This window comes from Oryctolagus cuniculus, chromosome 6, assembly GCF_964237555.1.
Source record: "Oryctolagus cuniculus chromosome 6, mOryCun1.1, whole genome shotgun sequence".
Taxonomy (NCBI): Eukaryota; Metazoa; Chordata; class Mammalia; order Lagomorpha; family Leporidae; genus Oryctolagus; species Oryctolagus cuniculus.
In genome coordinates, this window is record NC_091437.1 from 26,351,332 (window position 1) to 26,377,604 (window position 26,273).

The following is a 26,273-nucleotide window of genomic DNA, read 5'->3' on the forward strand; positions in this document are numbered from 1 at the left end:
TCTCTGCTGAGTGCCCAGTAACCCACCAAACTGCCCTCTTTTGATAGGAGAAAAATAATAGGATGGCCCTGAAAGAAAAGGAAGCAGTAAATCAAAAAAGCTGTCACTTTGATTAGATAGGACATTTACATTCCAGTTATAATGTAGTCTTATTACACAGGAAAAAGCAGTCAGTGAATCTAACTGGATTTTCTTTCAGGTTTGGAGAACAGTTAGCTGTTGAATAGGTCAAGGACTTCTGCAGGAAGTTGCTATTTGGGAAGGGGATAGGAATGACAAAACCCAGAGATTTGCTCTTCATGAAGATCCATTTAAATTTTGTTACTTGGAGGCAGGCATGTAGCACAGTGGCTAAGACACCACTTGGAATGTATCACATTATGGAGCATGGGTTCATGTCCTGGCACCACTTCTGATTTCACCTTCTGGCTAATGCACATCCTGGGAGGCTGCAGATGATGATCTTGAGTCCTGCCACATGCGTTGGAGACTTTGGTTGAGTTCTGAAGTCCTGGCTTTGGCTTGACCCAGTCTCTGCTGTTGCAGGCATTTGGGGAGTGAACCAGTGGATGGAAGATCAATCTCTGTTTCTGTCTCTCTGCTATTCAGATAAAACAAAAAATAAACAAAAATTAAAATTTAGTTTTTAAGAACATAGGAATCCTCTCTAAAGGTTTTAGTTTAAGGGCTGAACTTGTGGCACAGTGGGTTATGTCGCCACCTGTAATGCTCACATCCCACGTAAGCTCTGGTTCGAGTCCAGCTGCTCCACTTCCGATCCAGGCCCAAGTGCTTGAGTCCCTGATGCCCATGTGGTAGACCTGGGTGGAGTTCCAGGCTTCTAAAGTTGGCCTGGCCCAGCCCTGGCCATTGCAGCCATTTGGGGAGTGAACCAGCAGATGGAAGGTCTGTGTCTCTCACTTCTCTATGTAACACTGTCTTTCAAAGAAATAAGAAAATAATTTTTTTAGTTTAAAGGACTAGAGTTTTACTTTATTCTTGACCATCATGGTTATAGTGAAAAGAACTCCAGTTTAGGAATTGAGCTTGAATTTTGATTCTAGGAACATGAACAGGATCTTAGATATCATTTAAAGAATAGAATCAGTGAATTGTCCAAGGTCACACAGACAGTGTGGGTATGTGATTTAGAGCCTCCTTGTTGACTTGCTGTGTTTTTTTTAGAAATCAACCACATGATTCCTGATTAAATATTCAATCAGTACAGGACATTTTTCATATGTTTTCAGACAACTCTGGTTCTTATCTCTTCTTCCTATCTCATCTTCACTCCTTTTTTTTTTTTTTTTTTTTTTTTTTTTTTTTTTGACAGGCAGAGTGGATGGTGAGAGAAAGAGAGACAGAGAGAAAGGGCTTCCTTTGCCGTTGGTTCACCCTCCAATGGCCACCGCGGCCGGCGCACCGTGCTGATCCGAAGGCAGGAGCCTGGTCTCCCATGCAGGTGCAGAGCCCAAGCACGTGGGCCATCCTCCACTGCACTCCCAGGCCACAGCAGAGAGCTGGCCTGGAAGAGGGGCAACCGGGACAGAATCTGGTGCCCCGACTGGGACTAGAACCTGTGCCGGTGCCGCAGGCGGAGGATTAGCCTATTGAGCCGCTGCGCTGGCCTCATCCTCACTCTTTAAGGCACATTATTAGTGAGATTATGTCACCTTTTTTTTCCCTAAGATTTGTTTGCTTATCTGTTAGAAAGGCGAAGTGATGGAGAGTGGGAGACAGATCTTGCATTCATTGATTCACTCCCCAGATGGCTACAATAGCCAGGTCTGGACCATGCAGAAGCCAGGAGCCAGGCACTCCACTCCATCTTGGTCTCCCACATGGGACCAGAGTCCCAGATCCTTAGTCCATCTTTCACTGCCTTCCCAGGTGCATTAGCAGGAACATGAATCAGAAGTGCAATAGCTGGAACTTGATCCTACACTTTTGGTATGGGATGCTGACATCACAATGTCAGTTTAACTTGCTCTGCCAGAACTGTCGTCCTAATTGGCTTGAATTGCCTGTGCTATCTCTGTTGGTTTATGCTAGGGTCCCTAATCCCCAGTGTGATGGTTTTCAGAGGGGTGACCCTGGGGTTAATTAGGTCATGAGAATGGGCCTTCTGGATAGAATTAGTTCCCTTCAGGCTGGCGCCATGGCTCACTAGGCTAATCCTCCACCTTGCGGCACCAGCACACCAGGTTCTAGTCCCGGTTGGGGCACCGGATTCTGTCCCGGTTGCTCCTCTTCCAGGCCAGCTCTCTGCTGTGGCCCGGGAGTGCAGTGGAGGATGGCCCAGGTGCTTGGGCCCTGCACCCCATGGGAGACCAGGATAAGTACCTGACTCCTGCCATCCGATCATCACGGTGCACCGGCCACAGCGCGCAGGCCGCAGCGGCCATTGGAGGGTGAACCAACGGCAAAAGGAAGACCTTTCTCTCTGTCTCTCTCTCACTGTCCACTCTGCCTGTCAAAAAGAAAGAAAGAGAGAGAGAGAAAGAAAGAGAAAGAAAGAAAGAATTAGTTCCCTTCTAAGAAGTTGCTCAAGGAACAGTTGATCTCACCACCATGAAAAGAGCCCTAACAAGACTCCTACCTTGTTGGCACCTTGATTTCAGACTTCTAGCCTCAAGAACTGTAAGGTATAAATTTCTGTTGTTTATTTTATTTACTTGAGTTACAGAGAGAGGGGGAGAGAGCTGATTCACTCCCTAAATGGCTGTAACAGCTGGTGCCAGGCCAGGCTAAAACTAGAAGCCCGGAGTTCCTTCTGGGTCTCCCACATAGGTACAGGGGCCCAAGCAGTTGGGCCATCATCCATTGCTTTCCCAGGAGCAACAACAGGGAACTAGTTCAGAAGTGGAGCTGTGCCGGCACTGTGGCATAGTGGGTAAAGCCACCACCTGCAGTGCCTGCATTCCATATGGGCGCCAGTTCGAGTCCTGGCTGCTCCACTCCTGTCCAGCTCTCTGCTGTGGCCTGGGAAAGCAGTAGAAGATGGCCCAAGTGCTTGGGTCCCTGCACCCGTGTGGGAGACCTGGAAGAAGCTCCTGGTTCCTGGCATTGGATCAGCTCAGATCAGCTCAGCTCCAGCTGTTGCGGCCAGTTGGGGAATGAACCATCGGATGAAGACCTCTCTCTCTCTCTCTCTACCTCTCCTTCTCTCTGTGTGTAACTCTAACTTTCAAATAAATAAGCGGCTCACTAGGCTAATCCTCCGCCTTGCGGCGCCAGCACACCGGGTTCTAGTCCCGGTCGGGGCGCCGGATTCTGTCCCGGTTGCCCCTCTTCCAGGCCAGCCCTCTGCTGTGGCCAGGGAGTGCAGTGGAGGATGGCCCAAGTACTTGGGCCCTGCACCCCATGGGAGACCAGGATAAGTACCTGGCTCCTGCCTTCGGATCAGTGCGGTGTGCCGGCCGCAGCGTACTGGCCGCGGTGGCCATTGGAGGGTGAACCAACGGCAAAGGAAGACCTTTCTCTCTGTCTCTCTCTCTCACTGTCCACTCTGCCTGTCAAAAAAAAAAAAAAAAAAAAAAAAGTGAAGTAACCGGGACTCAAACCAGCACACAAATGGGGTGCTAATGCTACAAACAGCAATTAACTCACTATGCCACAGCACCGGCCCCACCAAGAGAGATTTCTAAGGTTCCCCATCTGTCAGCACAGGAAATGGCCAGGTTCCCCAGGTGATGAGGATGTAATGGAAGACTGGGGAAGTACAGGCATTATCTCAATATCCATAGACAGTTCTGGAAGGACAGGGATGGTGGCTCTTCCTCTCTGGTTGGGCCCTGGCAGGAGCTACAATGCCGTGTTAACTCATCTTCCTCTCAGAAATAGAATTCTGGTTTTCTTGTTTCTTGTGACTGCTCTTTTCTTAGCTCTGCTTCTTTGTTTCTCTAATTCTACTACTTCAGTGATTCCCACATTTCAGGAGGAATCAGAAGCTCCCAAACTCCCCTCCCCTGGACATTCAGGTCCTAAAGGTCTGAAGTAGGTGAAGTTTAACAAGTTCCACAGGAAATCTGATGGGGAAGTGGGTATGAAGGACCACATATCCTTATTAGAAGAATACTTGAGGGGAGGTCAGGTATTTTGGGGTGGTGGTTAAGACACTGCTTGGGATGTCCACATCCCATACTGAGTGCCTCGGTTCAAAATCTGGCTCTGTTTGCAAGTCCAGCTTCCTGTTGATGTACACCATAGGAGGCAGCAGGTGATGTCTCAAGTACTTGGGTTCCTGCCATCCATATGGGAGACCCAGATTGAGTTCCTGACTCCTGGCTTCTGCCTGACCCAAGGTCAGCTGTTGTGGGCATTTTCGAATTGAACTACTGTGTGGGATATCTCCCTCTTTCCACCTTTTTCTCTCTCTTTTTTCAATCTCTCTCTCTCCTTCCCTTGTTTCAAATAAATAAATAACAATATTTGACCTAATGGTTAAGATGCCTGTGTTTCCTATATCGGAGAGCCTGGGTTTGATTTCTGGCTCTGGCTCCTAACTCCAGCTTCCTGCTAACGCATTACCTTGGAGGCGGTGTTGATGGTTCAAGTAATTGGGTTCCTGCCATCCACTTGGAAGATCTGGATTAAGTTCCCAGCTGCTAGCCTTGTGTCCCTCTCAAATAATTTTTTTAAATTTTCTTTTTTTAAAAAAGATTTTTCTATTTTAAAAGCATTGTTGGAGAAAGAGAAGGAGAAACAGATCTGCTAGACAGTGGTTCACTCCCTGATGACTGGAACAGGAGCCTGGAACTCCATCTGAGACTCCCATGTGGGTGGCAGGGGCCCAAGTACTCAGGCTATCTTCTACTGCTCTCCTAGGTGCATTAGCAGGAAGCTGGATTGGAAGTGGAAAAGCCAGACTTGAACTAGTACCCATATGGCATTGCAGGTGGTGGCTCAAGCTGCTGAGCCACAATGCCAGCCCCATGAATTTTTTTAAAAGGAAAATATTTTTTAAAAAAAGGAAAAGTGTATATATTTATGTACAAATATTTATGAACTACAGGCATGCACCATAATTGAATATATGTAAAAACAGGAAAGATAAATATAAATGGGAATGGGCCATTTTGGATGCCTGTATACCATGTTAGAGTCCCTGGTTTGAGTCCTGGCTCCTTTTTTTTTTTTTTTTTTTTTAAAGATTTTTATTTATTTATTTGAAAGGTAGAGTTACGGACAGTGAGAGGGAGAGATAGAGAAAAATGTCCTCCTTCCGTTGGTTCACTCCCCAAATGGCCACAATGGCCAGAGCTGCACCGATCCAAAGCCAAGAGCCAGGTGTTTCTTCCCAGTCTCCCATGAGGGTGCAGGGGCCCAAGCATTTGGGCCATCTTCTACTGCTTTCCCAGGCCATAGCAGAGAGCTGGACTGGAAGAGGAGCAACCAGGACTAGAACCGGTGCCCATATGGATGCCAGCGCCACAGGCAGAAGATTAACTTACTGCGCCACAGTGCTGGCCCTGAGTCCTGGTTCCTTTACTTCTCATCTAGCTTCCTGCTGATGTCCACCTTGGGAGGCAGCAAATGATAACTGAAGTACATGTGTTCCTGCCACCGAAGTGGGACACCCACATGTGCTCCTGGTGTCAGCCTCACCTAGCCCTGGCTGTTGTAGGCATTTGGGGAATGAACCAGCAGATGGAAAATTACTCTGTCTCTCTCCACCTTTCTTTTTTTTTTTTTTTTTTTTGACAGGCAGAGTGGACAGTGAGAGAGAGAGACAGAGAGAAAGGTCTTCCTTTGCCGTTGGTTCACCCTCCAATGGCCGCCGCGGCCGGCGCACCACGCTGATCCGATGGCAGGAGCCAGGAGCCAGGTGCTTTTCCTGGTCTCCCATGGGGTGCAGGGCCCAAGCACCTGGGCCATCCTCCACTGCACTCCCTGACCACAGCAGAGGGCTGGCCTGGAAGAGGGGCAACCGGGACAGAATCCGGCGCCCCGACCGGGACTAGAACCCGGTGTGCCGGCGCCGCTAGGCGGAGGATTAGCCTAGTGAGCTGCGGCGCCGGCCTTCTCCACCTTTCAAGTAAAAATTTTAAATATAAAAAGATAAATAGATTGTATTTCCTGTGCCCTATGGCACAGAATCCCCTGGACTGCCTGCAGCACCGTTGCTTCCTTTCTTTGTGTGGCTTGAGTCACATCATCTCACAGGGACTGCATTTACTGGCTAGAAGAAAGGTTCAGTAAAGAGCCAAGTGCCATGACCTGAAACAATCTGGTTTACCTCAAAGGAGCCCTGTGACCACTTCTTCAGGTGAAAGGGGGCTCTGGGAGCTGACAGCTGCTGAGCGTCTCAGGAATGCCTCTCCTCCATAGGATAGTGAACTCTGTCTAGGCCTGGCACAGTGCAGAGGCAACCTGTGGCGCTGTGAGTGAGGCCACCCTGCCTATGCTCTGCAGTTTTTTCCTGAAGGAAGTCTGCTGTGCACCACGCTGCTTGTGGGGATGTGTGTGTTTATGCATGTGTATGGTACTGGCCCACTTCTTATTCCATTATATCATGACTGGCTGGCCTGAGCTGGGGAGGTCACTCTCAAGTTGAAAGGCAGCACATAGAACACAGGCACCCATAGCCCTTGAGAAGAGCAGTGGAGTGTGAGTGGTCAGGTGTCCACCACCTAAGGAAAAGTGGTTACCTAGTCCCTGAGCCCAGGTGCACCTCCTCCCTGGGGTCCAGCTCCGTCTCCTCGGCGCGCAGGTATCTTCCCAGTTGCCAGAGAGGCATCATTTTTCCTGGTGCATAATAATTGGTTCTCTTGTTTTAAGGCACCATTATGTGAGTGAAATATTGGTTCTACGAGTTAGAAGAACCACATTGGAATCAGCACATAGGCATTACTAGAGCACAGATGACAAATAGGCAGATCCCAGACTCGTTTCAGAAATCAAATGACCAAACAGGAAGGAACAAAAAGGCATATTTAATGATTAACTTTGGAGATGGGCTCCTTCCCTTCCTTTTTCTTAAATTTGCTGCTCCTACTTTTTACATTTTAACCTTTCTTCCAAGGACTTAGTTATTTGAGTGCTGGTGTTCTGTACTTTCAAAGGCCAGAGAGGGCCTAACAGTGTTCAGGGAGTTCTGCAAAGAAGGAAGGGAGGAACAGAGTGTTTATTGGATTCCAGGCAGTGACAGCTGTGTGTATGTTTTTGTGTATATTTCTATTTCCTAATGGATAGGACTATTTGAAAGTATACATTGAAAATATCAAAGCTCAAAAACACCATTTTTTTTTCTGTCATTTTGTATACTGCTGTTTTAGCTTAGCATTATCTTGTGTAGGATTTTTTACATGCCAATCTGTCCCGATCTACATGACTTTTTTTTTTTTTAAGATTTTTAAAGATGTATTTATTTATTTGAAAGTCGGAGTTACACGGAGGGAGAAGGAGAGGGAGAGAGAGAGAGTTAAGAGAGAGAGAGAGGTCTTCCATCTGCTGATTCACTCCCCAGTTGGCTTCAACAGCTGGAGCTGTGCCAATCTGAAGCTAGGAGCCAGGAGCTTCTTCCAGGTCTCCTATGCAGGTACAGGGTCCCAAGGATTTGGGCCGTCTTCTGCTGCTTTCCCAGGCCATAGCAGAGAGCTGGATTGGAAGTGGAGCAACCAGGACTCTAGCTGGTGCCCATATGGAATGCCGGCACTGCAGGTGGAAGCTTTACCTGCTATGCCACAGCACTGGCCCCCATATAACTGTCATTTTTAATGGCTTTGTATATACTCTTATTCTTTGTTGAAGTACATAAGTTTATTGCATGCAGTCTTCTGTGCTTCCACTTTCTTGTGTAGGGTATGGGGAAAGATCAGCTGCATTTCTAAAATATCTGTTAAAACAAGCTGCAGATGGGAACCTGAATCACCGTTTGATTTTCTTCGCTTTGAGAGCGTACACAGGAAGCCATTGGACACAACAAGCTATTGAATTACCTTCTCTGAAGTCCACATCTGTGGGTCTGGCTGGGCCACTTGATGAGAAATCTCAGCAAGAAGCCTCAGACACCAAACTGGGGGAAAAATTGAACTGACAGAGTGCTTGATATTTCCAAGGAGTCACTTAGGTTCTGTCTTATTACTGCAGTGTTCAAAGCATAGACATAGTTCAGTGCTGTGATTAAAGTGACTTTTGCTGTTAGCCTCTTTGTTCATGTAGGATATAGTGGTAGGCTATTGCTATTTCATCATTTGGGGGTGTAATGGTTAGCTAAAGCTATTTTTCTCCACAGGGCCAGTTATTTCTTTAGTTTTTCTCCAAAACTTCAGCTTTAGCAGGAAGAAGCTATAAATTCTGTGACATAGCTGCCTTCTTATCTATCTTGGGAGTTATAGACTACACATAGATGACAATTCATGTACCTCTGCATAATGAGGTGAGTTTTATAAATCATAAATCTTCACTTAACATGCAGGTGGTGTTGGGTGCCAGGTTTAGAAAAACTGATGTAGTTGCCAGGTTCATGAATGTCGTAAATCATTCATGCTAAGGTAGCCTGTCCTCTGAGGCAGACCAATTTCAAGGTGATTGTTAAACACAAAAATGTGAGTCTCCATGATTGTTTTTCAAAATCAAATGCACTTTTTATTTAAAGATTAAATACCAAATGACCTTTCATTTTTTAGTTGAAGTCAGTTCTGTAAGACCCTCCTTTTTACCTTTAAAGAATCTATCAGTGATGTCTGTCTTTCCTTGATCCCTGAATTCTAATCAGAAATACAACACAAAATATATAATCTGTACATTTGCTATCCAGATATTTAATGTGCTGAAAATGAAATTTAGACATTTCACTGAATCTTGAGACACCCCCTGGAGATTTGGGAGTTATCGTCTTGTTTTATATTTTACCTGATGTCACCATGAATTAAAGAAACAGTTATCTTAGTAGGCAGGTTTAGTCCTGTTCCACACTGCTTGTCCTTTGTGGTCAAAGGCAAGGAAAGAATGGGGCCTACAGAGATGTGATCCCCAGTCAGTGAGCTTGAATCTCTATGGTATAATGTACCCTCCGAGTTCCCAGGCTTTGTCCAGGTTCCTGGGACATATACATTAAACTGAAGAGCTTTTGCTGAAAGTTGCTCACTTGGTAGATGAAGAAATCTATGAGGTTGGCTATTACTGAGCAATAAAAACCTGTCAGTGGTTTTGGTGAAAAGCCGTCAATAAAAAAAAAAAAAAAAAAAAAAAAAAAAAAAAAAAAACCAGAGAAAAACGATTTTGCCTGAGGCTATCAGGTTTTCCAAAGGTAAGTATGTGTCAGTATGTCTTTGTGTGGTCTAGCACCGAGCCATATAGTAGCAGATTACATGGGACTTCTCTTTGGTGTACCTTGGAACTCCTTCTATGGCAATTATGTGGATATCAGTGTTCATAATCTGGGTAGCTTGCCCTTGGTTAAAGATTGTAGGGACAGGCATAGTGGGTAAAGCCATGCCTGCAGTGCCAGCATCCCATATGGATGCTGATTTGAGTCTTGCTGCTCCACTTCCAGTCCAGCTCCCTACTAATGCACTGGGAAAGCAGAGGAAGATGAACCAAATCCTTGGGCCCCTACACCTGCATGGGATGCCTGAAAGAAGCTCCTGGCTCCTGGCTTTGGACTGGCCCAGCTCTGGCTGTTGAGGCCATTTTAGTGAGTGAACCAGCAAATGGAAGATCTCTCTCTGTCTCTCCCTCTCTTTCTGTTACTCTGCCTTTCAAATAAATACATTTTTTTTTTTTTTTTTTTTTGACAGGCAGAGTGGACAGTGAGAGAGAGAGACGGAGAGAAAGGTCTTCCTTTGCCGTTGGTTCACCCTCCAATGGCCGCTGTGGCTGGCGCACCGCACTGATCCGAAGGCAGGAGCCAGGTGCTTCTCCTGGTCTCTCATGCGGGTGCAGGGCCCAAGGACTTGGGCCATCCTCCACTGCACTCCCGGGCCACAGCAGAGAGCTAGACTGGAAGAGGGGCAACCGGGACAGACTCCGGCACCCCGATCGGACTAGAATCCAATGTGCCGGCGCTGCAGGCGGAGGATTAACCTATTGAGCTGTGGTGCCAGCCAATATTTTTTAAAAATTGTAAGGACATGGGGCTGGCATGGTGCAATGGTTAAGTTATGTTTGCAACAGCCAGATTCCCTATCAGAGTGCCTGCTTTGAGCCCCAGCTCCTGTATTTCCAATCCAGCTTCCTCCACACCCTTGGAGGCAGCAGGTAATGACTCAAGTACTTGGGTTTCTGCCACCCATGTGGTAGATCTGTGGTGGAACTAGAGTTCTGGGCTCTTGGCTTTGTCCTGGCCCATCCCTGGCTATTGCAGGCATTTAGAGAGTGAACCAGTAGATATGTTTCTCTCTCTGCCTTTCAAATGAAGTAAAAATAAATAAAGGGAGGGAAAACGGTTGTAGGAACCAATTCCAGGCAGACAGAATATTGTTTTCACTGAGTGCAACTGAGTTTCATCTTTGCTATGATTTGGATGTGTTTTGTGCACAAAGGTTCCTGTGCTGGAAGCTTGATTTCCAGTGCAGTGGTCTTGAGGTGGTTGAAGAGGTGAGATGTAGCAGAAGGTGGTTAGGTCTTGAAATCACTGTCCTCAAAAGGGATTAATGCTGGTCTTATGGAGTGAATATATAACAAGAGTGGATTGTTATAAATTGAGGCCACCCCACTCACTTTTCCTGGACTGCCCATGGCCAATTCCTTTTCTGCTTCTTTGTGGATGTAGCTGGAAGAGCCCAAAAGATGCTGCCATTCTGCTCTCAGAGCTTCAAAACTGACCCATATCACCTCTTTATAAAGTATCCAGCCTCTGGGCCAGCGCCACAGCTCACTAGGCTAATCCTCCGCCTGTGGTGCCGGCACACTGGGTTCTAGTCCTGGTTGGGGCGCCAGATTCTGTCCCAGGTACTCCTCTTCCAGTCCAGCTCTCTGCTGTGGCCCGGGAAGGTAGTAGAGGATGGCCCAAGTGCTTGGGCCCTGCACCCCATGGGAGACCAGGAGGAAGCACCTGGCTCCTGGCTTCAGATCAGCACAGTGCGCTGGCCATGGCGGCCATTTGAGGGGGTGAACCAATGGAAGAGGAAGACCTTTCTGTCTCTCTCTCTCACTGTCTAACTCTGCCTGTCAAAAAAAAAAAAAAAAAGTATCCAGCCTCTGGTATTTGTTACAACACAAACAGATTAATATAATCTATTGCAGTGATCCCACTTACCCTGTAACTCCTACTCTAAGGCTTAGAAATAACTGCTTTTGAATTTGCAAAATCATTTGTGTGATCTTTGTAGTCAAATTCATCATGTGAAAATACTAGGAAGCTTGTTTCCTACCAACTTGTTTACTTCTCCTAACCTCTCCCCATTGCAAGTACCACTTTTTTTTATGATTTCCCACCTTGTGCATTCTGTTCCCACTGTCTAGAATTCTCTTTCTTATCCAAATGTTGAAATGCTAGTCATCCTTTCAAAACCACATAAATCTCACCTTCTCTGTAAAATTTTCTCTGGCTTTCAGAGGCAGGTATTGTCACTTGATCCTCTGTACTTCTTGGGTGCTTATCCACAGCTTTGTCATGACACATCACAGGACTTAAATTATTTGTTGACCTGTCCATCCCTCCCACTAGATATAGTGAGCATCTCAAGGACATGAACAGAGTTTTAGTAACTTTAGTGTTATTAGTACTCTACTGTACCCACTGTATCTGATAACAAAGTGGAAACAAGGAGAGTAAATCTCTCTTTTTCTCCTTGTCCACCTGAGCTCTAACACATATTCTTAGGAGGATAAAAAGCTTTTTTAGTTGCATTTTTCCATAACTTAGAGATGCTAACAGTCACTCATAAAGCTTTTACTTGGAGACCAGTGCTGTGGCATAGTGGGTAAAGCCACCGCCTGCAATGCTGGTATCCCATATTGGCACCAGTTCGAGACCCGGCTGCTCCACTTCTGATCCAGCTCTCTGCTATGGCTTAGGAAAGCAGTAGAAGATGGTCCAAGTCCTTGAGCCCCTGTACCCATGTGGGAAACCCAGAAGAAGCTCCTGGCTCCTGGCTTCGGATTGGCGCAGCTCTGGCTGTTGCGGCCATCTGGAGAATGAACCAGTAGGTGGAAGACTCTCCCTCTCCCTCTCCCTCTCCCTCTCCCTCTCCCTCTCCCTCTCCCTCTCCCTCTCCCTCTCCCTCTCCCTCTCCCTCTCCCTCTCTGCTTGTCCTCTCTCTAACTGTGACTTGTAAGTAAAATAAATTAAAAAAAAAAAAAAGCATTTACTTGGTCTCTATGCCTATGGATAGAGAGCAACAGAGACAGAGAAATTTCTTGCATTCACAGTGTGTCCTCAGGTTTTCTGTAGATTGTAGGTAGATCAAGTGCTATTCTTTTTTTTTTTTTTTTTTTTTGACAGGTAGAGTTATAGACAGTGAGAGAGAGAGACAGAAAGGTCTTACTTCCATTGGTTCACTCCCCTAATGGCTGCCGTGGCCGGCACTGTACCGATCTGAAGCCAGGAGCCGGGTGCTTCCTCCTGGTCTCCCATGCGGGTGCAGGGACCCAGGCACTTGGGCCATCCTCCACTGCCCTCCCGGGCCACAGCAGAGAGCTGGACTGGAAGAGGAGCAACCGGGACTAGTGCCTGGCACCCCAACCAGGACTAGAACCCGGTGTGCCAGTGCCACAGGCAGAGGATTAGCCAAGTGAGCCACGGACCTGGCCCAAGTGCTATTCTTTATTTCTATATCTCTAGGGGTTTTATATCTTTGTCTTCATTGTAGTCATTTTAATCTAGGTCTCATCATTTCACACTTGAACCGTAGCAGTTGTAGCAGGTATGACTTTCATTTTTAAATTCTTATGTGTAGGAAGTATCACATTTATTTATATTCTTGAATAAAGGTAAACTCCCATTATATGCTCTGATCCCATCTGACTGATGAAAAATTTCACCTCATTTCTTTCTTTTCTTTTTTTAAAAAAAGATTTTTATTTATTTATTTGAAAGTAAGAATTACATAGGGAGATGGAGAGAGAGATCTTCCATCCATTGGTTCATGCTCCAAATGGCTGCATTGGCTAGGGCTGCGTCAGGCTGAAGCCAGCAGCTTTATAAGGCTATCCCACATGGGTGCAGGAGTCTAAGTACTTGGGCCATCTTCTGATACTTTCCCAGGTGCATTAGCAAGGAGCTGGATTGGAAGTGGAGAAGCCAGAACTCAAACCGGCCCCATAAGGGATGTCATCACAGGCGATGCTTAACCCGTTATGCCACAACACTGGCTGCCACCTCATTTATTTCTCATCTGCAGGTTTGGATTGTGGCTACAGGGACTTATACATTGCATGAGATTAGAGAGAGCTTTGAGTTGCTGTTATTGCTGAGATATCTGCTGTCCTACCATTTGTACCATCTCTCTCTCTCTCTCTTTTTTTTTAATTACTTGAGAAGCAAAAGAAGAGACAGACCAAGAGAGTGAGAAAGACAGAAAAATAGAGTTCGAGTTCTCATCTGCTGGTTCATTTTCCAAATGCCTGCAAAGGTCAGGGCTGAGCAAGTGTCAGACTTGGGAGTTAGGAACTTAGTTCACATCTTTCCCAATCACTTGAGCCATTACTGCTGCCTATGCATTAAACGTAAGCTGGAATTGAAAGCAGAGCTGGAACTTGAAACTGGCGCTCTGATACAGGATGCAGGCACCTTAACCTCCAGGTCAGATGTCTGCCCCCATTTGTGCCGTCTCTCCAGATCCAGGTACTGACTGCCTGCTATTTACCCTCGTCTCACAGGAATATTTTGTAAGGCCATGAAGCCTGCTGCCTAGGGTCTTTCCTAGATATTCCATGTGGCCAGCCCTCTCTTAGGTCTTGCTGCCTCCTCAGGGACTGCCAGGGAGCAAGGCCCAGGTCCACCTCTTCCCTACCCAACAAATCATCCTCCTTCCCAGCCTCAGGGAGTCTTTCTAATTTGCATGAAGTGTCTTCCTCCATCACACTGTCTGAGGCCAGTTTCCACAAGTTGTAGCCTTCCTCTTCTTTTACAGTGTAGTCTTTGATGGTCTTTTAAGTTGCAAACCCCTTTCACTACAACCACATGGTGATTATGACTACCTTTTGCTGCATGTTTCTGTCTTCCTCATCTAGATTTGTGAGTCTCCAGTGTAGACCTTCATTGTCTTGCTTCTTTGAGGCACCACATACTTCTTGTTGATTAATGGTGATAACATAGGCCTGAGACCCTTCCTAGCACACCCAGCTTTGCCATACAGTAGGTACTATACATGGGTGTTTCACTAGTTTGTATCAGCAAGAAATAGCCTTTTTGTGCTGTTACCAGCACAGAAGCATTCCCCTACTTTTGATGAACAAATCCCACTTACTAGGTTCCGTGAGCTATAGCTCCTCTGTGCAGTGGCCACACTGGATTTTCTGTCCCCTGGCTGCTTCACAGAGTGCCTTGCCTAGCCCTCAACTGTAGGTTGCTGTGTCATAAATTCAAGTTAGCTAGGTCCTCTTGAACAAATGAACCTCCCTTACACTTGCTCAAGATAATTATTCTTCCAGGGAGCTATAGTGAATAGACATGAATGGTGGTTATGCACTTCACGTCGGTCATCCTGTGAACAGATCTTCACGTAAATAAGCTGACCAGAGGGCCAGCTCCACTTCCTCCTCTGGTGTCAGGGGAATGGAACCAAGAACCCTCCTGCCTCAGCTCTTGGGTGTTCCTGGGCCAAGTCAGAGGAGGTTCCTGTGATCCCATGCCAACTCCTTTCTGGCCTCCACGGGTGATATGGAATGGACAGAGAGGATTTCCAACATCACTTGGATGGTTGGGCTGGATAACCCTTAAAGTTCCTTCTCATCTTTGAATCTTTGATCCTGTAATTTTTGCTTCCTTTGTTCTTTATCTAAAATCTCCTAGCCTCCTGCTGATCCCTTCAAACTCCATCTCGATCCCTTTTCCCACTTGATAGATAAATTGACTTCAGCTACCTTGGACTTGCAGTTCCTTGAATGTTCCTTCCGCATTCTCAGATGTTTCTTCCTGGATCACTGTTCTCCTCACAGTCGTTTTTGTAACCCTTTGTAGGCTTCAGGCTCTATTTTATTTTTATTTTTTAAAAACATTTTATTTATTTATTTGAGAGGTAGAGTTACAGACAGTGAGAGGGAGAGACAGAGAGAAAGGTCTTCCAGCCATTGGTTCACTCCCCAAACTGCAATGGCTGGAGCTGCATCAATCCGAAGCCAGGAGCCAGGAGCATCCTCTGGTCTCCCACACGGGTGCAGAGGCCCAAGGACTTGGGCCATCTTCTACTGCTATCCCAGGCCATAGCAGAGAGCTGAATAGGAAGAGGAGCGGCTGGGACTAGAATCTGCGTCCATATGTGATGCCAGTGCTGTAGGTGGAGGATTAACCTACTGCACCACCATGCTGGCCCCTTCAGGCTCCATTTTAAATGTCACTTGTATAGACAAGCTTTTCCAGCCCCTAATTAGATTAGATTAATGCCTAGACCAATCCTGCATGTTATCTTCCATAGCATTTTCCACATCTATATCCACAGATACTTAAAAAAAGATTTATGTATTTATATATTTAAAGAGTGATAAAGGAAGGGAGGGAAGGAGGGAGGGGAGGGGAGAGAGGGAGAGGGAGAGGGAGAGAGAGAGAGAGAGATCTTCCATTGCTGATTTACTCCTCAAATGACCACAACATCTAGGTTTGAGCCAAGCCAAAGCTGAGATCCAGGAACTCCATCTGGGTCTCCCACATGAATGACAGGTGTCCAAGTACTTGGACCATAATCTGCTGCTTTCTGAGGCTATAGCAGGAAGCTGGATTGGAAATGAAGTGTCCAGGACTTTAGCTGGAGTTCTGATAAGGAATGCCAGCTTCGCAAGTGGCAGCTTAACCATGTATACCACAATGCTGACTTCTTTAAAAATACTTCCATGGAGTAAAAGTAGTAAAAAGATGTTTGGTATTTATCTTGGCTTTTAACTTGAAATCCCCATGTGTATGAACTGTGTCTGCCCTATTCAAAATGTCATTTCCAGGACCAACCCCAAAACCTGACACATAGTAATTGTTTGGTGAACAGTCTTTGGCCACATCTGAGTCGTGCATTTACCCTGCTGCTGTCCATTCATAAGTTGTGTTCATGCTGCTTTTCTGCTATGTATGTGTTTACACTTGTCTGTTTAATGTAGCTGCCTTCAGTAGTACTTTCCTGGGGAGCAGAGAATCCATGGATATAATTTTCTTTGCATAGTGCATTGTACGTGGTTGTATGTATGTGTATCTCACCCTGTGACTGTAGGAAAAGAATGAAAAGGTGAAGCGGAGAAATTGGCAGTAAGTGCTACCTTGGAGGAGACTCTAAAACTCCATTGAGATGATTTTTGAGTCTCTGTGTTGTCATTAAAATGGGCAGGGTGCTGCGGGGCAGAGTTAGGTTAGGAATGTGACAGCACAGGGGGTTCTGGGACATTGTTGAGAGTAACTGCACCCAGAACTGTGGTACACACTGCAGGGTAACAGAAGAGAGGATGCACTAGGAAACTGAGAAGGAAGAGAAGTGAGCAGAGCTTAAACCTGTAGGCCTCATTTTCTAAAGGATGTCCAAGTGCTGTTAAGTCAAAGTGAATGATTAGGTCTGACAACAGCTTTCCTGATAGTGACCACTTTGGTGGTGTTTGGTTTTACAGTTTTTTTTTCCCCCTTAAGATTTACTTATTTATTTGAAAGGTAGAGTCACAGAGGGAGAGGAAGAGAAAGAGAAGTTGATCTTCTATCTGCTTGTTCACTTAGCAGGAAGCTGGATCATAAGTGGAGTAGGAGGGATTCTTGGTATTCATGAGGAATGCCAGCATTGCAGGTAGCAGCTTAACCTGCTGTGCCACAATGCTGGCCTCTAGGATTTTACTTATTTATTTATTTTAAAGATTTATTTATTTGAAAGGCAGAGTTACAGAGAGATAGAGTGAGAGAGAAGTCTTCTATTTACTAATTCACTCTGTCAGTCCCCAAGTGGCTGCACTGGCTGGGGCTGGGCCAGACTGAAGCCTAGAGCCTGAAACTCCATCCTGGACTCCCACATGGGTGGTAGAGGTCCAATTACCTGGACCTTTCTCTGCTGCTGGGCTGGAAGTAGAACAGCTAGGATCTGAACCAGCACTCACATGGGATGCTGACATTGCAGGTAGCAGATTCTGGCCCCCATTTTAATTTATTATTTTTTTATTTTTTTATTTTTTTGATAGGCAGAGTGGACAGTGAGAGAGAGAGAGACAGAGAGAAAGGTCTTCCTTTTTACCGCTGATTCGCCCTCCAGTGGCCGCTGCGGCCAGCGTGCTGTGGCCAGCGCACCATGCCGATCCAAAGCCAGGAGCCAGGTGCTTCTCCTGGTCTCCCATGCGGGTGCGGGGCCCAAGGACTTGGGCCATCCTCCACTGCACTCCCGGGCCACAGCAGAGAGCTGGCCTGGAAGAGGGGCAACCGGGACAGAATCCGGCACCCCGACCAGGACTAGAACCCAGTGTGCCGGCGCCGCAGGCAGAGGATTAGCCTATTGAGCTGCGGCGCCAGCCCCCATTTTAATTTTTTAATTTTTATATTATTTCAAAGGCAGAGAGGGGCCGGCACCATGGCACAGTAGGTTAATCCTCCACCTGTGGCGCTGGCATCCCATATGGGCACTGGGTTCTAGTGCTGGCTGCTCCTCTTCCAATTCAGCTCTCTGCTATGGCCTGGGAAAGCAGTAAAAGATGGCCCAAGTCCTTGGGCCCCTGTACCCATGTGGGAGACCCAGAAGAAGCTCCTGGCTCCTGGCTTCGGATCGGCCCAGCTCTGGCCATTGTGGCCATCTGGAGAGTGAACCAGTGGAAGAAAGACCTTTCTCTCTGTCTCTCCCTCTCACCAGTCATAGAAGCAGAGCAGCTGGGACTTAAACTGGTACCCATATGAGATGCCAGCACCACAGACAGAGGCTTAACCTACTATGCCACAGTACCAGCCCCGACTCAGGCTTCTTAATCTATCTTTTTTTTTTTTTTTAAAGATTTTATTTATTTATTTGAGAGGTAGTGTTATAGACAGTAAGAGAAAGAGACAGAGAGAAAGGTCTTCCTTCTGTTGGTTCATTCCCCAGATGGCCACAACGGCCAGAGCTGCGCCAATCCGAAATCAGGAGCCAGGTGCTTCTTCCCAGTCTCCCATGTAGGTGCAGGGGCCCAAGCTCTTGGGCCATCTTCTACTGCTTTCTGAGACCACAGCAGAGAGCGGGATTGGAAGAGGAACAGCCGGGATTAGAACCGGAGTTCATATGGGATGCTGGCACCACAGACGGAGGATTAACCTACTACACCATGGCGCTGGCCCCAATTCTTAATCTATCTTAACCAATAGGCCAGATGCCCACCTGAGTGGTGTTTTCATTGTGTTTTAAAGTAAGGGTTAAGAAACAACTTTGATAATTGCAACTGGAAAACTGACATGGGGTATAATCGTAAGAGGAACTTTGTTTTTGGCTTCCATTGTTTCTTTAAACTTGCTTTGTAGTGATGGTCCTAACTCTTCTATTGGACAAATACTTTTTTGGATTTCCTGTAGGTGTGAGGAAGTCCCATAGTCATTTTCCATAGTAAAACATACTTTTCGTTAGATACTTAAAATGCTCACTGGTGGAGAGAGTTAGGCTTATAGCACAGGGGTTTAAGCAAACACTTGGGATACCTATATCCCAAATCAGAGTGCTGGTTCAAATCCCAGCTAGTATGCTTCACATCCAGCTTACTGATAACATGCCTGGGAAGGCAGCAGATGATGGCCAAGGACTTGGCCCCTGCCACCAATGTGGGAGACCTGGATGGAATTCCAGGCTTCTGGCCCAGTCCTGGTAGTTGCAACCACTGGGGGAATGAACCAGTAGATGGAAGATTCATTCCCTCCCTCTCTCTGTCTCCCTCTGTAACTCAGTATTTCAAATAAATAAATCTTTTTTTTTTTTTTTTAAGGTGAGCTGTTTGTCCTTTCTCATGTGGGACTTGCTGTTAAGTCTTGAATTTTCTGACACTGCCAGGATTAGAGCACAAGGAGTGGGAAGTAATAGTAAATATTGTACTTGTCTCATATTGTTGAAGCTTTGTGCTCTCCAGGCATAGCCAGTGTTTAAATCTGACTTGATGTATTCTCTCTCTCTCTCTCTCTCTCTCTCTCTTTCCTTCTGTTTCTCTCTCTTTCTCTCTCTCACACACACATTTTTTCTCTCTCTGTTTCACACACACACATAGGCATACTTTCTCAGACACATACATTCTCCCACACAGACTCACACACATACTCTAACTCTGACACACACACATATACTCTCTGTCACACACACATGCATTCTGCTGCAGTTCCTGTGACATGACCTGGGCAAGTGCACTCCCTTTGTAAGCTGCCCTCTTCCACTGTGCTCTTTAATGCACCAGTCTGTTTCCATTTTGCAGCTAACATCCATGGAAAGCCTCTAAGATGATCTCTAAGCCATCCCCCCAAGCATGTGGCCTACCTCAGGTTTCTAAGAAACACACTCTGCACAAAGAAGCTCTGAAACCATGGGCAGCATCATCAAAAAACAGCTGCTAGCATATATTGTTACCCATAAGTTTCTTAGGCTGGAACCATAAATTGGTCCACTCTGCCCTGCTAACTGCGAGATACATCATTCATTCTGTGGTGAAACACAGGTATCTCTCTTTGCAGGAGGGTACTCTTAGCTCACCAATATTTCTTACTAAATCTTTTTCAAAAACATTCTGTTGGGTTCAGCATTGTGGCTACCTCCTGCAACCTTGGCATCCCATTTGAATGCCATTTGGAGTCCCACCTGCTCCACGTCCAATCCAGTTCCCTGCTTATGCACCTGGGAAGGCAGCAGAAGATGGCACAAGTGCTTGGGTCCCTGCCATTCATGTGGGAGAACAGGATGGAATTTCTGATCCATGGCTTTGTCCTGGCCTGGCCCCAGCCATTGTGGCCATTTGGGGAGTGAACTAGTGGCTGGAAGGTCTCTTTTCTCTGTCTCTCCCTCTGTAACTCCTCCTTTCAAATAAATAAATCTTTTTTGGAAAAAAAATTAATATTAAACAATTTTTAAAACAAAAGGTTTATTGATATATTTGACCAGCAGAGGTACAGAGAGGCAGAGGCAGAGAGAAAGAGGTCTTTCATCTGCTTGTTCACTCCCAAGGTGGCTGCAACAGCCTGAGCTGAGCAGATCTGAAGACAGGAGACAGGAGCTTCTTCCAGGTCTCCCACACTGGTTCAGAGGTCTGAGGACTTGGGCCATCTTCCACTGCTTTCCCAGGCCACAGCTGAGAGCCAAATCAGAAGTGGAGCAGTTGGGACTCGAACTGATGCCCATATGAGATGCCGGCACTGCAGGCAGCAGCTTTACCTGCTGTGCTACAGCACCAGCCTCCAACAGCTTCTTATTTTTTTCTTTTTTAAAGATTTATTTATTTACTTCAAAAAGTTACACAGAGAGAGAAGGAGAGGCAGGGAGAGAGGGAGAAGGGTCTTCCATCTGCTGGTTCACTCCCCAATTGGCTGCAACGGCCATAGCTGCACCTATCTGAAGCCAGGAGCCAGGAGCTTCTTCTGGGTCTCCCACGTGGGTGCAGGGGCCCAAGGACTTGGGCCATCTTCCGCTGCTTTCCCTGGCCATAGCAGAGAGCTGGATCAGAAGTGGAGCAGCCAGGACTCGAACCAGCGCCTATATGAGATGCCAGCAATGCAGGCGGCGGTTTTACCTGTTACACCATAGCACCAGCCCCAAACAACTTCTTTTTTTTTAATTTAATTTATTTATTTTTTTTATTTTTTTGACAGGCAGAGTGGATAGTGAGAGAGAGAGAGACAGAGAGAAAGGTCTTCCTTTGCCGTTGGTTCACCTTCCAATGGCCGCCGTGGCCAGTGTGCTGCGGCCAGCGCACCACGCCGATCCGATGGCAGGAGCCAGGTACTTCTCCTGGTCTCCCATGGGGTGCAGGGCCCAAGGACTTGGGCCATCCTCCACTGCATTCCCTGGCCACAGCAGAGAGCTGGCCTGGAAGAGGGGCAACCGGGACAGAATCCGGCACCCCGACCGGGACTAGAACCTGGTGTGCCGGCGCCGCAAGGCGGAGGATTAGCCTAGTGAGCCATGGCGCCGGCCCTCAAACAACTTCTTTTTAACCCTTGTTACAGGTGAAAAGTTTTAGAATCCTATAACTGATTTCCAACTGTTGTCCATGAAAATGCTCTCTCTGCTGGCCGTGCTGGCCCCTCACTTTGGTGTGAACCAGGGACTGGATATGGGAATATCTGCTGGTTTAATGTCCAGTTAACACAATGCAGTTGCTGTGGTCAAACAAGGGATTTCAGAAACCAGGTAATTAAGTTCTGAGTAGGGGTAGGTAATGACATCATTCTTTTCTGTAATTGTCTTCAGTGCATTAAATGGAACCCCATCCTTTCCTTGACTTCAGAAAGAATAAATAAGAAACTGAGCACTGGGACTGGTGCTGTGGCATAGCAGGTAAAGCTTCCATCTACATTTCCTGCATCCCATATGAGTTCTGGTTCAAGTCCTGGCTGCTCCATTTCCAATCCAGTTCTCTGTTATGGCCTGCAAAAACAGTAGAAGTTGACCCAAGTCCTTGGGCCCCTGCACCCACCTGCAAGACCTGGAAGAAGCTCCTGGCTTCTGGCTTCTGGCTTCAAATGAGCCCAGCTCCAGCTGTTGTGGCCATTTGGGGAGTGAACCAGCAAACGGAAGATCTTTCTCTCTCTCTCTGCCTCTGTAACTCTCCCTTTCAAATAAATAAATAAATCTAAAAAAAAAAAGAAAAAGAAAAAGAGCAGAAAAATGAATCTGGATGGCCCATTGATCCTGTGGAATAGTTAAATAATTGCAGAAGAAGCTTTTTATACAAAGAAAGCCACATTGTTGTTAAGATTTATTTATTTACCTGAAAGTCAGAGTTACACACAGAGAGAAAGACATATATATATATAGAGAGAGAATTAGAGAGATCTTTCATCCACTGGTTCACTCCCTAAATGGCTGCTGGGGCTGGGCCAGGCCCAAACCAGGAGTCAGGAATCTCCTCTGGGTCTCCCACATGGGTGCAGGAGCCCAAGCACCCAGGCCATCCTCCACTGCTGTCCCAGGCACACCAGCAGGGAGTCAGACTGGAAGCAGAGCAGCCTAGACTTGAACCAGTGCCCATGTGTCTCAGGTGGCAGCTTTACCTGGTATGCCACAACAATAGCTGTCCTCCCCCCACTTTGTTTTATTGTTTGAAAGTTACAGAGAGAGAGCAAGAGACTTCCCATCTGCTGGTTCACTCCCAAACAGCCTCAGCGGTCAGAGGTGAGCCATTATGAAGCAAGGAGCCAGGAGCTTTTAACAGATCTCCCATGTAGATGCAGGGGCCCAAGCACTTGGACCATCTTCTGCTTTCTCGGGCATATTAGCAGGGAGCTGGATGGGAATGGAGCAGCAAGGACTTGAACTGGCATCCATATAGGATACCCACACCTCAGGCAGTGGCTTTACCCACTACACCACAGTGCTGGCCCCTGAAGAATTTCAAGTTAGAGAAGGGCTTGATGGAAACATGGAAATGCAAACCTCATCTGTGTTTTTGTACTCTCCATCCTTGGTTTGAAACTGTCTTCTTCTTCTAAGCAGGCCTCCTTATTACCCCAAAACAGTGCTTGCCCAGAGCAGACCCAGAGGCTGCTAAACTTCCTTGCTTCCCCAGCTTCCTTTAGAGATCAGTAATCCTTGGCTCTGTGGTTTTTAGCTGCATTTGTGTCTGTGCGTTTTAGGTGGGAGGGGTAGATGGCATCACCTTTGACAAAAGTGCTGAATATATATTTTTTATCATGATGAAAAGACATTTGGGTCTTCAGTTCAGAGCCAGAGTCTGCCTTGCCAAGCAATTCAAGGGCTCCTACCTGAAGCCTCCATCAAACCAGCAGATGGAGTAGCAGTCCTTCTCTGTGTGTCTGTGTGCCCACCTGGGCATCGTGCAGGGTGATGCTGGACCCAGCTCTGGGGCCAGAAGGGACAGGCAATGAATAAAAATTGATTGTGCCTGTTGCTGTAACTGTTGTCTGCAGAGAACTTTGCTGACGTATGAGCCATGATGGGAGGTTGTTTTCACCTATGTCCCTGGAATTACCACAGAAGCAGTCAGAAGGAGTGAGTGCTTTTGTGCCTGAGATAACAACAAAGCATAAGGGAGGGGAAGATGACAGAACCAAGTTTTTGGTGGTACAGGACTATCGCATAATAACCTTACCCTAGAAAACCTGGGGCAGGACATGGGATCTAACCAGTGGCTTTTGGTGGGAAAGAGGAGCCTTAAGAGGAAAGTTTGGATAATGAACCTGAATTACTATCTGCCAGACTCACTGTTGTCTGAATTGCAGGCACTGGAGTCCCTGTTACTAAGCTCTGTAGACTACTTAAGAAATTGACTTTGGGGCTAATACAGTTTAAGCTTCTCTGAGATTACTTTTTACTGCTTTCAAAGCACCTGCCACACAGCTGGATAGATGGAAGCTCTTAAGTAACAGAGGTGTGAATGGCATTCTCACTGAGCCTGCTCCTCTGCCCCTGTCCAGCCTATCGGAATTCTGTGAAGTAGAGTCCTCCCCACCTCCCCTCTTAGCTGCAGAATGGAGGAAGGGGAGTGGATGGATTCTGCTTTCTGAAGGCAGGACCCATGACCCTCCTTGACTTCCTCTATGGAAATAGCCCAAATCCAGTAGAAGGGGGTGCTCAGCAGAACAGCTTCTGTAACCCTAGCCCAGCCCCAGCAGAATGTTTAGGAAGCCATAGGGAGGGCCAGCCTCCTGGCGGGTCCTTGCTCAATCCTGAACTCATCTGCGAGGCGAGTGAGTGTGTTTGGGTTCTTAGCTGCAGGGCTGGTGACATAGTTTCTTCATTGGGAATCCGAAAGTGTCTGGCAAGCCTCTTGGCCACAGGCGTCCCTGGAGCCCAGAGATCTTTGAAGAGAAGAAAAGGTTCTAGGAACAAGAAAGCCGCTTCTCTTGATGAGAAAGTCAGGAGGGAAGAAAATGAGACTAACAAGGGCTGAAGAGAACTGTCTGCATGCTGAAGAGAATGTTAATGGCTCTGCTCCCAAGCTTCAAAGCCTGAGCTGGGTGGGAGTGTGCACAGATGCCTCTGCTGTCACCTACAGAATACTTACCAAGGACTGAGACTTGTGAACAGTCCCAGCCTGATTTTTCTGGAGCAAAAAGCTGCACCTGCAGAGAGAGAGGAAAGTCAAACAGTTGGGAAATCCTAGGCCTGGCCCAGATATTTGGCATCTAACATCTCTTTTGCATCAGTCAACAAATGGGATTCCTAGAAGAATGTAGATGCAAGGGAAATGGCTGGCCAGAAACAGCTGCATTGAACAAATCTGCCCAACGTTTGCCTGTTTTCCCTGTTTACAAAATGATAGCTGCTGTGGACTGAATTATGTGTCTCCAAAATTCATATGTTCAAGCCCTAACCCCCCAGTGTGATGGTATTTGAACCCAGTGATGGGTTTAGATGAGGTGAAGATGAGCCTGGGTGGTGACGGTTAGTGCCCCTTTAGGAATAATACTGTGGGGCTTTCATTGCACACATTCTTTCTTGCTCTCTCACACATTTTCTACCTTCTTCCCACTCCCAGCACAGACTTGCAGCTCCAGAACTGTGAGAAAATACATTTCTGTTGTTTAAGCCATGCAGTCTATGGGGTTGTGTGATAGCAATGCAAAAGAGGAGGCAGTCTTGCCATGAACCCGAGGGTTGTTCCAGGAAGAGCAGCCTGCCACACAGTGACATGTAGTTAATGTTTGTGGAATGGCTTCTCAGAGGATCATAGGCCAAAGAGGAAGCTGAGAGAAGCAGAAAGAACCATGGAGGCAGAATTTTATTTTTTCTTATTTTTTTTAAGTTTTTTTTTTTGACAGGCAGAGTGGACAGTGAGAGAGAGAGTCAGAGAGAAAGGTCTTCCTTTGCCGTTGGTTCACCCTCCAATGGCCGCCACGGCCAGCGCGCTGCGGCCGGCGCACCACGCTGATCCAATGGCAGGAGCCAGGTACTTCTCCTGGTCTCCCATGGGGTGCAGGGCCCAAGTACTTGGGCCATCCTCCACTGCACTCCCTGGCCACAGCAGAGATCTGGCCTGGAAGAGGAGCAACCGGGACAGAATCCGGTGCCCCGACCGGGACTAGAACCTGGTGTGCCGGCGCCGCAAGGCGGAGGATTAGCCTAGTGAGCCGCAGCGCCGGCCCGAGGCAGAATTTTATTTAGTCAGAGTTCCACTCTGACCAAGTCATGTTGCCACAATTTGCCAGTACTTAAACTAGAGCTTATAATTTAGGGTTTTCCCACCATAAATTGGTTGATTTGTTGTCTTCATTCTAAACAGCTGGTAAAATGTATAACTTAATAGTTCACAGTGGGGGTCAGGGCAGGTATGAGATAGGAATGACAGGTGGGTGTTGGTCTCAGGGCCAGAGTCCTCAGAAACAGGCAGTCTTCCTTCTGTGAATGGCTTGTAGACCATGATATTGTAGTAAATTCTCACAGTTACACCTTTCATGAAGATTACTCAACCAGAACTTACAGTAACGTTTTCTCACCTGATGGGCCTTTGGGAGGTACTTGCAGATAGACACTGCCTACCAGCCTCCTCCCATCTCTCCATGTGCTGTCTTTGTGGCTGGCAGATAGGCAGACTCTAAGCAAGCGTGAGATTCTCAGGGAGTTGCCATTGAATGACCTGGCTGAAGCACAACGTGGAAATGAAAAGATAAAAACCTGAGATTATGTGGAGGGGGCTGTGTTTTTGAATAAATGGGTTCAGGCCCTCTGCCCAGTTAGCCTAAGGCTCTGGCAGCTGCTGCATTTAATGGATGACTCCATTAACATCTTTCTTGGCCCAGAGTGGGGAGAGAGAAATGTGTGTTAGGAGAAAACTAAAAAGGCTTGGAGCTTTCCTGTGTGTCCACTTGGAGTCGCTCTTTACAGTTGTTAAGTGTTAAGTCTGTTTTTGTTGGCTTTTTTTTTTTTTTTTTTTTTTTTGAAGTTTCCCAGGGGAACTTTGTGGTTCCCTTAGTGTGAGTGTGTGTGCCTTTACAGGCACAGGTAGCTGGGGTAGAACTGGCAGGGGTAGCAGTTTTGGTAGGTAGAAGTGGGGCTCAGACCACCTGCCTTCTCAGCACTACAAGTGAAAGAGGAGAGAAG

The 26,273-nt window shown here is 46.8% G+C and overlaps 1 protein-coding gene and 1 long non-coding RNA gene across 2 annotated transcripts in view; one reads left to right on the plus strand and one right to left on the minus strand.

Annotated features, from left to right (window-relative positions):
- CTNNA1 (catenin alpha 1) overlaps positions 1–26,273 on the plus strand; it is a 364,979-nt gene that overhangs the window by 30,822 nt on the left and 307,884 nt on the right. The gene's annotated exons all lie outside the window — the stretch shown is intronic.
- Positions 23,061–25,791, minus strand: LOC127490683 (uncharacterized). The gene is made up of 3 exons (XR_007918971.2): positions 25,670–25,791; positions 24,238–24,295; positions 23,061–23,192 (listed from the first exon to the last, which is right to left on the minus strand). It is a non-coding gene; the product is annotated as an uncharacterized lncRNA (long non-coding RNA).